Here is a 14,195-nt window from a genome sequence, read left to right as displayed (position 1 = left end):
GCACTCACAAACTTCTACAGATGCACAATCGAGAGCATCCTGGCGGGCTGTATCACCGCCTGCAACTGCTCCGCCCTCAACCGTAAGGCTCTCCAGAGGGTAGTGAGGACTGCACAACGCATCACCGGGGGCAAACTACCTGCCCTCCAGGACACCTACACCACCCGTTGTTACAGAAAGGCCATAAAGATCATCAAGGACATCAACCACCCGAACCACTGCCTGTTCACCCCGCTATCATCCAGAAGGCGAGGTCAGTACAGGTGCATCAAAGCTGGGACCGAGAGACTGAAAAACAGCTTCTATCTCAAGGCCATCAGACTGTTAAATAGCCACCACTAACATTGAGTGGCTGCTGCCAACACACTGTCATTGACACTGACCCAACTCCAGCCATTTTAATAATGGGAATTGATGGAAATGATGTAAATATATATATATATATATATATATCACTAGCCACTTTAAACAATGCTACCTTATATAATGTTACTTACCCTACATTATTCATCTCATATGCATATGTATATACTGTACTCTACAACATCGACTGCATCCTTATGTAACACATGTATCACTAGCCACTTTAACTATGCCACTTTGTTTACTTTGTCTACACACTCATCTCATATGTATATACTGTACTCGATACCATCTACTGTATGCTGCTCTGTACCATCACTCATTCATATATCCTTATGTACATGTTCCTTATCCCCTTACACTGTGTATAAGACAGTAGTTTTTTTTGGAATTGTTAGTTAGATTACTTGTTGGTTATCACTGCATTGTCGGAACTAGAAGCACAAGCATTTCGCTACACTCGCATTAACATCTGCTAACCATGTGTATGTGACAAATAAAATTTGATTTGATTTGATTCCCCGGGAGGAAGAGCAGCTCCGTCTTGCCGAAGTTCAGCTTGAGGTGGTGATCCGTCATCCACACTGATATGTCTGCCAGAGATGCGATTCGCCACCTGGTCATCAGAAGGGGGAAAGGAGAAGATTAATTGTGTGTCGTCTGCATAGCAATGATAGGAGAGACCATGTGAGGTTATGACAGAGCCAAGTGACTTGGTGTATAGCGAGAATAGGAGAGGGCCTAGAACAGAGCCCTGGGGGACACCAGTGGTGAGAGCGCATGGTGAGGAGACAGATTCTCGCCACGCCACCTGGTAGGAGCGACCTGTCAGGTAGGACGCAATCCAAGCGTGGGCCACGCCGGAGATGCCCAACTCGGAGAGGGTGGAGAGGAGGATCTGATGGTTCACAGTATCGAAGGCAGCCGATAGGTCTAGAAGGATGAGAGCAGAGGAGAGAGAGTTAGCTTTAGCGGTGCGGAGCGCCTCCGTGATACAGAGAAGAGCAGTCTCAGTTGAATGACTAGTCTTGAAACCTGACTGATTTGGATCAAGAAGGTCATTCTGAGAGAGATAGCGGGAGAGCTGACCAAGGACGGCACGTTCAAGAGTTTTGGAGAGAAAAGAAAGAAGGGATACTGGTCTGTAGTTGTTGACATCGGAGGGATTGAGTGTAGGTTTTTTCAGAAGGGGTGCAACTCTCGCTCTCTTGAAGACGGAAGGGACGTAGCCAGCGGTCAGGGATAAGTTGATGAGCGAGGTGAGGTAAGGGAGAAGGTCTCCGGAAATGGTCTGGAGAAGAGAGGAGGGGATAGGGTCAAGCGGGCAGGTTGTTGGGCGGCCGGCCGTCACAAGACGCGAGATTTCATCTGGAGAGAGAGGGGAGAAAGAGGTCAGAGCACAGGGTAGGGCACTGTGAGCAGAACCAGCGGTGTCGTTTGACTTAGCAAACGAGGATCGGATGTCGTCGACCTTCTTTTCAAAATGGTTGACGAAGTCCTCTGCAGAGAGAGGAGGAGGGGGGATTCAGGAGGGAGGAGAAGGTGGCAAAGAGCTTCCTAGGGTTAGAGGCAGATGCTTGGAATTTAGAGTGGTAGAAAGTGGCTTTAGCAGCAGAGACAGAGGAGGAAAATGTAGAGAGGAGGGAGTGAAAGGATGCCAGGTCCGCAGGGAGGCGAGTTTTCCTCCATTTCCGCTCGGCTGCCCGGAGCCCTGTTCTGTGAGCTCGCAATGAGTCGTCAAGCCACGGAGCGGGAGGGAGGACCGAGCCGGCCTGGAAGATAGGGGACATAGAGAGTCAAAGGATGCAGAAAGGGAGGAGAGGAGGGTTGAGGAGGCAGAATCAGGAGATAGGTTGGAGAAGGTTTGAGCAGAGGGAAGAGATGATAGGATGGAAGAGGAGAGAGTAGCGGGGGAGAGAGAGCGAAGGTTGGGACGGCGCGATACCATCCGAGTAGGGGCAGTGTGGGAAGTGTTGGATGAGAGCGAGAGGGAAAAGGATACAAGGTAGTGGTCGGAGACTTGGAGGGAGTTGCAATGAGGTTAGTGGAAAAACAGCATCTAGTAAAGATGAGGTCGAGCGTATTGCCTGCCTTGTGAGTAGGGGGGAAGGTGAGAGGGTGAGGTCAAAAGAGGAGAGGAGTGGAAAGAAGGAGGCAGAGAGGAATGAGTCAAAGGTAGACGTGGGGAGGTTAAAGTCGCCCAGAACTGTGAGAGGTGAGCCATCCTCAGGAAAGGAGCTTATCAAGGCATGAAGCTCATTGATGAACTCTCCGAGGGGACCTGGAGGGCGATAAATGATAAGGATGTTAAGCTTGAAAGGGCTGGTAACTGTGACAGCATGAAATTCAAAGGAGGCGATAGACAGATGGGTAAGGGGAGAAAGAGAGAATGACCACTTGGGAGAGATAAGGATCCCGATGCCACCACCCCGCTGACCAGAAGCTCTCGGGGTGTGCGAGAACACGTGGGCGGACGAAGAGAGAGCAGTAGGAGTAGCAGTGTTATCTGTGGTGATCCATGTTTCTGTCAGTGCCAAGAAGTCGAGGGACTGGAGGGAGGCATAGGCTGAGATGAACTCTGCCTTGTTGGCTGCAGATCGGCAGTTCCAGAGGCTACCGGAGACCTGGAACTCCACGTGGGTCGTGCGCGCTGGGACCACCAGATTAGGGTGGCAGCGGCCACGCGGTGTGGAGCGTTTGTATGGTCTGTGCAGAGAGGAGAGAACAGGGATAGACAGACACATTGTTGACAGGCTACAGAAGAGGCTACGCTAATGCAAGGAGATTGGAATGACAAGTGGACTACACGTCTCAAATGTTCAGAAAGTTAAGCTTACGTAGCAAGAATCTTATTGACTAAAATGATTAAAATGATACAGTACCGCTGAAGTAGGCTAGCTGGCAGTGGCTGCGTTGTTGACTTTGTAGGCTAGCTGGCAGTGGCTGCGTTGTTGACACTACACTAATCAAGTTGTTCCGTTGAGTGTAATAGTTTCTACAGTGCTGCTATTCGGGGGCTAGCTGGCTAGCTAGCAGTGTTGATTACGTTACGTTGCGTTAAAAGAACGACAACAATTATCTTTGATACACAGACGGCTATGTAGCTAGCTATGTAGCTAGCTACGATCAAACAAATCAAACCGTTGTGCTGTAATGAAATGAAATGAAAAATGTGATACTACCTGTGGAGCGAAGCGGAAAGCGACCGGGTTGTTGAGTGCGGAAGTTCTATTCAGTAGACGTTGGCTAGCTGTTGGCTAGCTAGCAGTGTCTCCTACGTTAAGGACGACAAATAGCTGGCTAGCTAACCTCAGTAAATTAAGATAATCACTCTAAGACTACACGCTCTAAACTACACAATTATCTTGGATACGAAGACAGCAAAGACAACTATGTAGCTAGCTAACACTACACTAATCAAGTCGTTCAGTTGAGTGTAATAGTTTCTACAGTGCTGCAATTCGGTAGACGGTGGACGTATGCTAGCTGGCTAGCTGCTGGGAAGATAGCAGTGTAGACTACGTTAGGACGACGAAATACAAGTTGCAATAGAAGTACTGTTTCACTATGTTGTCCTCTTTCTTTTCCTTTTTCTTCTGTCCTTCTTTTGTCCTTATTTTGTCTTCCTTTCTTCTGTTAACTAGATATTTTTTGTTGTTATTCTTTGTAAGCTAGCTAGCTTCTTCCAGAAGAGTCCCGAGCAACTGCTTAGCAACAAGTAAACAATTCTGCTAGCAATTCAGCTAGCTAAGATAACTGTACAATTTTATGAAAAATAGTTAATTTTTCAAAAGCCTGTCTTTTTGCATTTAGCAGACGCTTTTATCCAAAGTGACTTACAGTCATGTGTACATACATTCTACATATGGGTGGTCCCGGGGATCGAACCCACTACCCTGGCGTTACAAGTGCCATGCTCTACCATGCTCTACCAACTGAGCTACAAGTATACCTCAAGTTTTGGGGTATACTTGGACCAGTGGTTCTCGAAGTCTTGAAGGCCATCCTTGAGACGGTGGTCCCGGGGGGATCAATGGCTGTTGGTGTGCTGTCACTTCTTTATAAGAAGGGGGAAGCAACTGACCTTGGCAACTGGCGGCCATTGACCATGCTGTGCGTAGATTACAAGATTCTTGCAAAGGTTTTAGCAGACCGGTTGCGCACAGCCCTTCCCTACGTCGTTCATGAGGATCAGACGTGTGGGGTAGAGGGCCGCTCTATAAGATGGAACCTACAGTTGATCAGGGATTCCATCGCTTGGGTTGAAGATAGAGGGCTGCCTTTAATGGTAGCAGCGCTAGATCAGGCGAAAGCTTTTGATCGCGTGAATATATCTTTTCTATTCAGGGTGTTAGGTAGATTAGGATTTGGGGAGAAGTTTATAGGATGGATCCGTACTTTATATGTCGGAGCGGGGTGTCGAGTTAGTGTAAATAGTCACTTAGGTGACGTTTTTGACCTCACGTCTGGGGTCAGGCAGGGATGCCCACTCTCGGCTCTCCTCTTCGTTCTGTACATGGAGCCTCTGGGGGCTGCCATTAGGGCAGACACAGGGGTGGAAGGCTTGTTGATCCCTGGAAGTGGTGGGCTGCGTGTTAAGATGACGCAGTACGCCGACGACACTTCCTTGCTGTTGTGCAAGGACTCGTGCCTGATAAGGTCCCTTGCCATCTTTGGGGATTTCACCCGAGCGTCGGGAGCAGTTCTGAGCCTTGCAAAGTCTTCCGTCAAGTTTTTCGGAAGATGGCGCGGTAGAACGGATGTGCCTGGGGGGTTATCTCTCTGTGAAGGGGCCCTGAGGATTCTCGGGGTTCATTTTGAGACCTCCGGCTCAGCGACGCTAAACTGGAACATGCGTATCGCAGTGGTACAGAGGAAGCTAGCAATGTGGAAGGCTAGGTATTTGTCTTTTATGGGCAAAGTCCTGGTCCTAAAGGTGGATGTGTTGCCGTCTCTTTTGTATTTGGCGTACATCTACCCATTGCCGGCTTGTCTGAGGAGGCCTCTAGTGAGGCTTGTGTTTCAGTTTATGTGGAGTGGCAGGTGCGAGTGGGTCGCCAGGGCACGCATGATCTGTCCCATCGGGGAGGGAGGTAGGGGGGTACCACATTTCCCCCTCAAGCTGGACTCAATTTTTGTTTCTTTCTTGTTAGCGGAGCTTGCTCAGCCAGTGATACACCCGTCCGGTTACCTCCTGCGGGTGTTTTTCTCGTATCAGGCGAGAAGCGTAATGGTGTGGTCTAACGCGGGTCCTCGGGCGGAACAGCTGCCGTGGCACTTTGGCCATGCGGCAAAGTGGCTTCGTGCGCACCCCAAGGTTGAAGTTGCCCGAGTAGGTTTAGATCACAGGCACCTGTACGAAGAGGTTAGGCAGGCAGGGAGTCCTGCGCCTGTAGCGAGCATCTCGTCAGTGGTCTGGGAGGGAGTGCAGGCGCGGGGCCTGGACAACGGGCTCAAGGACCTGAATTGGTTGGGCCTCCATAAGTGCTTGCCGGTTCTTTCCATCTTGTACCGGTATAGTGTGGTGCGATCCCCCACCTGTCCAAGATCTGCTTGTGGCAGGGAGGAGACTGTGCGCCATGCCTTCTGGGACTGTGCCTGTGCCGGACAAGTATGGGCTAGGGCACGGGTGATGCTAGGTGTGGTTAGGAGGGATTTTGTTTTGACATGGGCTAGGCTAGAGAGAGGCATAGGGAGAGCAAAGGGAACAGATAGGGACAGGTTTCTGCTCTGGCTTCTCATGAGTCTCTTTAAAAAGGGACTGTGGGAAGCCAGGCAGAATTTAGTCAAGACAGGGAGAGATTGGGGGTGGAAGGGATAGTGAGAAGGGTGGAAGGTGATTTGAGGGGGAGGATGAAGAGGGAGGAGAGGAAGTGGGGGAAGCATGCGGCACGGGAGAGGTGGAAAGGGGGTTTAGGGCTGGGAGTGTTAGAGTGAGTTTGGTAAGGGGATAGATTAGGGAAGGGGAGATAGGGAAAGGGTTAGGTATTGGTTAGGTATGACGGGGAGGGACGATGCTCCCCTGAGGTTTGTTTTTGTTTGATATTTTTGTAAATAGAATTAATTAAGAATGAATGAGAATTATGATTTTGTAATAGTATGAATGGTATTGATGGTAATAAATTATTTTAACCACCTTTTTGGTTTGCTTCCTGTCTTTAAGTTTGTTAGTATAGTTTTTCTTTTGTTTGCCTGTTCCTGGGCCGATTTAGTGGGTGTCTTTTAGGTCCCAATTGTTGTTACTAGTCAATTTTCAGTGGACACCCTCATAGTGTCTTTCAGAACCCCTCCAAAAAACAAGCTTATATTTTGGGTTGGATATTGTTATGCAGGTGAATGAGGACCCAAAAGCGACTTGGCGAAAACAGAGTCTTTAATCCAGTTTAAGGAAATAGCAATACTCCTAGACAAATCGGAGCGGTAAATAAAGCATAAAAACAATTTCACTCGTAATCACGAGAACTGACTGGAGACTCGATAATAAACTGCAGGTTGCCTCGGGGGAAGGCACTTGACCGTAGCAGACTCAGACACCTGCTCACCACGCAGCATCTGAGGGAAACACGACACGACAGGGCGATACAAAGACACAGCACGGTGAACAATAGACAAGGATCCGACAGGACAGAAACGGAAAACAAGGGGAGAAATAGGGACTCTAATCAGGGGAAAAGATAGGGAACAGGTGTGGGAAGACTAAATGATTGATTAGGGGAATAGGAACAGCTGGGAGCAGGAACGGAACGATAGAGAGAAGAGAGAGAGAGAGGGAGAGAGAAAAAGGGGAACGAACCTAAAAAGACCAGCAGGGGGAAAACGAACAGAAGGAAAAGCAAAATGACAAGACAATATAAGACAAAACATGACAGTACCCCCCCACTCACCGAGCGCCTCCTGGCGCACTCGAGGTGGAATCCTGGCGGCAACGGAGGAAATCATCAATCAGTGAACGGTCCAGCACGTCCCGAGACGGAACCCAACTCCTCTCCTCCGGACCGTAACCCTCCCAATCCACTAAGTATTGGTGACCCCGTCCCAGAGAACGCATGTCCATGATCCTACGTACCTTGTAAATAGGTGCGCTCTCGACAAGGACGGGAGGGGGGGGGAGGGAAGACGAACGGGGGTGCGAATAAAGGGCTTGACACAGGAGACATGGAAGACAGGATGGACGCGACGAAGATGTCGCTGAAGAAGCAGTCGCACAGCGACAGGATTGACGACCTGGGAGACACGGAACGGACCAATGAACCGCGGAGTCAACTTACGAGAAGCTGTCGTAAGAGGAAGGTTGCGAGTGGAAAGCCACACTCTCTGGCCGCAACAATACCTAGGACTCTTAATCCTACGTTTATTTGCGGCTCTCACAGTCTGTGCCCTGTAACGGCAAAGTGCAGACCTCACCCTCCTCCAGGTGCGCTCACAACGTTGGACAAATGCTTGAGCGGAGGGAACACTGGACTCGGCAAGCTGGGATGAGAACAGAGGAGGCTGGTAACCCAGACTACTCTGAAACGGAGATAACCCGGTAGCAGACGAAGGAAGCGAGTTGTGAGCGTATTCTGCCCAGGGGAGCTGTTCTGCCCAAGACGCAGGGTTTCTGAAAGAAAGGCTGCGTAGTATGCGACCAATCGTCTGATTGGCTCTCTCTGCTTGACCGTTAGACTGGGGATGAAACCCGGAAGAGAGACTGACGGACGCACCAATCAAACGACAGACCTCCCACCAAAACTGTGACGTGAATTGCGGACCTCTGTCTGAAACGGCGTCTAACGGGAGGCCATGAATTCTGAACACATTCTCGATGATGATTTGTGCCGTCTCCTTAGCGGAAGGAAGTTTAGCGAGAGGAATGAAATGTGCCGCCTTAGAGAACCTATCGACAACCGTAAGAATCACAGTCTTCCCCGCAGACAAAGGCAGACCGGTAATGAAGTCTAGGGCGATGTGAGACCATGGTCGAGAAGGAATGGGGAGCGGTCTGAGACGACCGGCAGGAGGAGAGTTACCTGACTTAGTCTGCGCGCAGTCCGAACAAGCAGCCACGAAACGGCGCGTGTCACGCTCCTGAGTCGGCCACCAAAAGCGCTGGCGAATAGAAGCAAGAGTGCCTCGAACACCGGGATGACCAGCTAACTTGGCAGAGTGAGCCCACTGAAGAACAGCCAGACGAGTGGAAACAGGAACGAAAAGAAGGTTACTAGGACAAGCGCACGGCGACGCAGTGTGCGTGAGTGCTTGCTTAACCTGTCTTTCAATTCCCCAGACTGTCAACCCGACAACACGCCCATAAGGAAGAATCCCTCGGGATCAGTAGAAGCCACAGAAGAACTAAAAAAGACGGGATAAGGCATCAGGCTTGGTGTTCTTGCTACCCGGACGGTAAGAAATCACAAACTCGAAATGAGCGAAAAATAACGCCCAACGAGCTTGACGAGCATTAAGTCGTTTGGCAGAACGGATGTACTCAAGGTTCTTATGGTCTGTCCAAACGACAAAAGGAACGGTCGCCCCCTCCAACCACTGTCGCCATTCGCCTAGGGCTAAGCGGATGGCGAGCAGTTCATGTTACCCACATCATAGTTGCGTTCAGATGGCGACAGGCGATGAGAAAAATAAGCGCAAGGATGAACCTTATCGTCAGACTGGAAGCGCTGGGATAGAATGGCTCCCACGCCTACCTCTGAAGCGTCAACCTCGACAATGAATTGTCTAGTGACGTCAGGAGTAACGAGGATAGGAGCGGACGTAAAACGTTCTTTTAGAAGATCAAAAGCTCCTGGGCGGAACCGGACCACTTAAAACACGTCTTGACAGAAGTAAGAGCTGTGAGAGGGGCAGCAACTTGACCGAAATTACGAATGAAACGCCGATAGAAATTAGCGAAACCTAGAAAGCGCTGCAACTCGACACGTGACCTTGGAATGGGCCACTCACTGACAGCTTGGACCTTAGCGGAATCCATCTGAATGCCTTCAGCGGAAATAACGGAACCGAGAAAAGTAACGGAGGAGACATGAAAAGAGCACTTCTCAGCCTTCACGTAGAGACAATTCTCTAAAAGGCGCTGGAGAACACGTCGAACGTGCTGAACATGAATCTCGAGTGACGGTGAAAAAATCAGGATATCGTCAAGGTAGACAAAAACAAAGATGTTCAGCATGTCTCTCAGAACATCATTAACTAATGCCTGAAAAACAGCTGGCGCATTGGCGAGACCAAACGGCAGAACCCGGTACTCAAAATGCCCTAACGGAGTGTTAAACGCCGTTTTCCACTCGTCCCCCTCTCTGATGCGCACGAGATGGTAAGCGTTACGAAGGTCCAACTTAGTAAAGCACCTGGCTCCCTGCAGAATCTCGAAGGCTGATGACATAAGGGGAAGCGGATAACGATTCTTAACCGTTATGTCATTCAGCCCTCGATAATCCACGCAGGGGCGCAGAGTACCGTCCTTTTTCTTAACAAAAAAAAAACCCCGCCCCGGCCGGAGAGGAAGAAGGCACTATGGTACCGGCGTCAAGAGACACAGACAAATAATCCTCGAGAGCCTTACGTTCGGGAGCCGACAGAGAGTATAGTCTACCCCGAGGAGGAGTGGTCCCCGGAAGGAGATCAATACTACAATCATACGACCGGTGAGGAGGAAGGGAGTTGGCTCGGGACCGACTGAAGACCGTGCGCAGATCATGATATTCCTCCGGCACTCCTGTCAAATCGCCAGGTTCCTCCTGAGAAGTGGGGACAGAAGAAATGGGAGGGATGGCAGACATTAAACACTTCACATGACAAGAAACGTTCCAGGATAGGATAGAATTACTAGACCAATTAATAGAAGGATTATGACATACTAGCCAGGGATGACCCAAAACAACAGGTGTAAAAGGTGAACGAAAAATCAAAAAAGAAATAGTCTCACTGTGGTTACCAGATACTGTGAGGGTTAAAGGTAGTGTCTCAAATCTGATACTGGGAAGATGACTACCATCTAAGGCGAACATGGGCGTAGGCTTGTCTAACTGTCTGAAAGGAATGTCATGTTTCCGAGCCCATGCTTCGTCCATGAAACAACCCTCAGCCCCAGAGTCTATCAAGGCACTGCATGTAGCACCCGAACCGGTCCAGCGTAGATGGACCGACATAGTAGTACAGGATCTTGATGGAGAGACCTGAGTAGTAGCGCTCACCAGTAGCCCTCCGCTTACTGATGAGCTCTGGCTTTTACTGGACATGAATTGACAAAATGTCCATCAAATCCGCAATAGAGGCACAGGCGGTTGGTGATCCTCCGTTCCCTCTCCTTAGTCGAGATGCGAATACCTCCCAGCTGCATAGGCTCAGTCTCTGAGCCAGAGGAGGGAGATGGTTGCGATGCGGAGCAGGGAAACACCGTTGACGCGAGCTCTCTTCCACGAGCTTGGTGACGAAGATCTACCCGTCGTTCTATGCGGATGGCGAGAGCAATCAAAGAGTCCACACTGGAAGGAACCTCCCGGGAGAGAATCTCATCTTTGACCACTGCGTGGAGTCCCTCCAGAAAACGAGCGAGCAGCGCCGGCTCGTTCCAGTCACTAGAGGCAGCAAGAGTGCGAAACTCTATAGAGTAATCCGTTATGGATCGATCACCTTGGCATAGGGAAGCCAGGGCCCTAGAAGCCTCCCTACCAAAAACTGAACGGTCAAAAACCCGAATCATCTCCTCTTTAAAGTTCTGGTAATTGTTTGAACAATCAGCCCTTGCCTCCCAGATAGCTGTGCCCCACTCTCGAGCCCGGCCAGTAAGGAGTGAAATGACGTAAGCAACCCGAGCTCTCTCTCTAGAGTATGTGTTGGGTTGGAGAGAGAACACAATATCACACTGGGTGAGAAAGGAGCGGCACTCCTTGGGCTGCCCGGAGTAGCAAGGTGGGTTATTAACCCTAGGTTCCGGAGGCTCGGCAGACCAGGAAGTAACAGGTGGCACGAGACGAAGACTCTGGAACTGTCCAGAGAGGTCGGAAATCTGAGCGGCCAGGTTCTCCATGGCATGACGAGCAGCAGACAATTCCTGCTCGTGTCTGCCGAGCATGGCTCCTTGGATCTCGACGGCAGTGTTACGAGCGTCTGTAGTCGCTGGGTCCATTCTTTGGTCGGATCCTTCTGTTATGCAGGTGAATGAGGACCCAAAAGCGACTTGGCGAAAACAGAGTCTTTAATCCAGTTTAAGGAAATAGCAATACTCCTAGACAAATCGGAGCGGTAAATAAAGCATAAAAACAATTTCACTCGTAATCACGAGAACTGACTGGAGACTCGATAATAAACTGCAGGTTGCCTCGGGAAGGCACTTGACCGTAGCAGACTCAGACACCTGCTCACCACGCAGCATCTGAGGGAAACACGACACGACAGGGCGATACAAAGACACAGCACGGTGAACAATAGACAAGGATCCGACAGGACAGAAACGGAAAACAAGGGGAGAAATAGGGACTCTAATCAGGGGAAAAGATAGGGAACAGGTGTGGGAAGACTAAATGATTGATTAGGGGAATAGGAACAGCTGGGAGCAGGAACGGAACGATAGAGAGAAGAGGGAGAGAGAAAAAGGGGAACGAACCTAAAAAGACCAGCAGGGGGAAAACGAACAGAAGGAAAAGCAAAATGACAAGACAATATAAGACAAAACATGACAGATATTGCATACGATTAATATTTTAATCAATGGAATTTCCTTAGGGTGCTCTTTATTCTTCTGTTGTGTACTAAATATGTTTTTATTTTCATTGTGTTGCATTCATGCCTGAAATGTGCTATATAAATAAAGCTTGATTTGATTCCAACAACAAAATATTTTTATTTCACCTTCATTTAACCAGGTAGGTCAGTTGAGAACAACTTCTAATTTACAACTGTGACCTGGCCAAGATAAAGCAAAGCAGTGCGACAAAAACAACACCGAGTTACACATGAGATAAACAAAAGTACAGTCAGTAACACAACAGAAAATCAATATATAGTGTTTGCAAATGGAGTTTAGGCAATAAATAGGCCTTAGTGGCAAAATAATTACAATTCAGCAATTAAACACTGGAGTGATGAATGTGCAAGTAGAGATACTGGGGTGCAAAGGAGCAAAAATAAAAAACAATACGGGGATGAGGTAGTTGGGTGTTCCGATTTACAGATGGGCTGTGTACAGGTGCAATGATCTGTAAGCTGCTCTGACAGCTGATGCTTAAAGTTAGTGAGATAAATATATATATATATATATGAACCCAATGACTGACCAATCGAAAGACTCTTGGTCCTTCTTAGTATGACAATCAGTATCAATCCCATGTCAAAGGATTCAACTACTGAAAACAGAAACAAACAAATGGATCAACCAGATCGATCCCACTTTTCCAGCCTGCTGAAGGCGTGGTTGAGCGGTAAACACCACCCCCGGCTCTACCAGGGGCTTAAGTTGGTCTCCCACAGCTCTGATTATGTCATGTTCTGTGGCCTTGCCGTTCCATTTCTTGACTGCCCCTTCAACACAGAAATAAACACATTCAGTCATATTATAGAAAACATTCAAAGTAATGGATATGGAGCATCTATGGCCTCTTACACCTGGCACCTAAATGTGAATTCTGAATATGCATAAGCAATGTAATGAGATGGGGTGAATGAGTGTTGAAAAGTACATTTTACACAAATTACCTTCATAATAACAAAGAACAAATGTGTGTGCCTGAGAGGAAATTAACGTTCATACAGCCAAAAGGGGTGAGAAATTACACCAATATCAGTGGAAAATTTGCACTAATGTAAATAAACATAGATGGAATATATTACCTTTTGCTGACGCGATGAACTTCGAAGGGGACATACGTATTTACCATCTAAACCATGTGTGACCTCTCACCTCTCTGGCTGTAGAAGTGTTCTTCCTAACCAGTCCCTCAACAGCTCTCTGACTGAGCTCCACCCTCACTGGGTCTTCAGAGGAGAGGAACACTGAGGAGGGATGGAAGGATGAATGGATCAGTCAGTCAATAAAGTGTAGAGCTGCTGTCTGCTGGCTGACAAAATCACTATCTTAGTAGTTCATTAAAGGAAATAAGGCTTTGTGACTGCTGAATACTAACTATCAATCACTTAGATCATGTATTTTCATGTAGAGAAATCCTTGGGACGTCCCTAACCCATTGAGGTTGACATTTAAAAGGGTTTAGGGTAGGGATGTCCCAAGGAACCCGGATAGCATTGACCATTGTGCATTCTTCTCTCTTTTACATATCAGGTGATGGGTTCTGACTTCTGAACTTGAAAATATTAAATATCATTTTTCATGTCACTGTTTGAGAGAGGGGAATGTAGAACGTTCACATTCTGTCAGAATGTGTTATTGTTGGACGTCAGGGATCCTATGGAAGGAGAACAAGTCAACAGGATTGCCGTGAGGTGGGGAGGAGAAGGGCTACAGTCTGGAACAAGTCAACAGGACAGCCGTGAGGTGGGAAGGAGAAGGGCCACAGTCCGGTACAAGTCAACGGGACAGCCGTGAGGTGGGGAGGAGAAGGGCCACAGTCTGGAACAAGTCAACAGGACAGCCATGAGGTGATGAGGAGAAGGGCCACAGTCTGGAACAAGTCAACAGGACAGCCGTGAGGTGGGAAGTAGGGAGGAATTTAGGCTGAGGTCAGATGAAGTGAGGAAGAACTGATGTGACTAAAATTCTGCCTAGCAACAGAGGTGTGAGGAGGAGACTCAGCATGAAGGGTTAAATAGCAGTAAGGAGGAGATTCAGCATAAAGGGTTAAATACCAGTAAGGAGGAGACTCAGCATAAAGGGTTAAATATCA

This window comes from Oncorhynchus gorbuscha, linkage group LG26 (genome assembly GCF_021184085.1).
Source record: "Oncorhynchus gorbuscha isolate QuinsamMale2020 ecotype Even-year linkage group LG26, OgorEven_v1.0, whole genome shotgun sequence".
In the NCBI taxonomy this organism is placed as follows: Eukaryota; Metazoa; Chordata; class Actinopteri; order Salmoniformes; family Salmonidae; genus Oncorhynchus; species Oncorhynchus gorbuscha.
The sequence above is the reverse complement of the archived record's forward strand: the minus strand, read 5'-3'. Positions refer to the sequence as shown.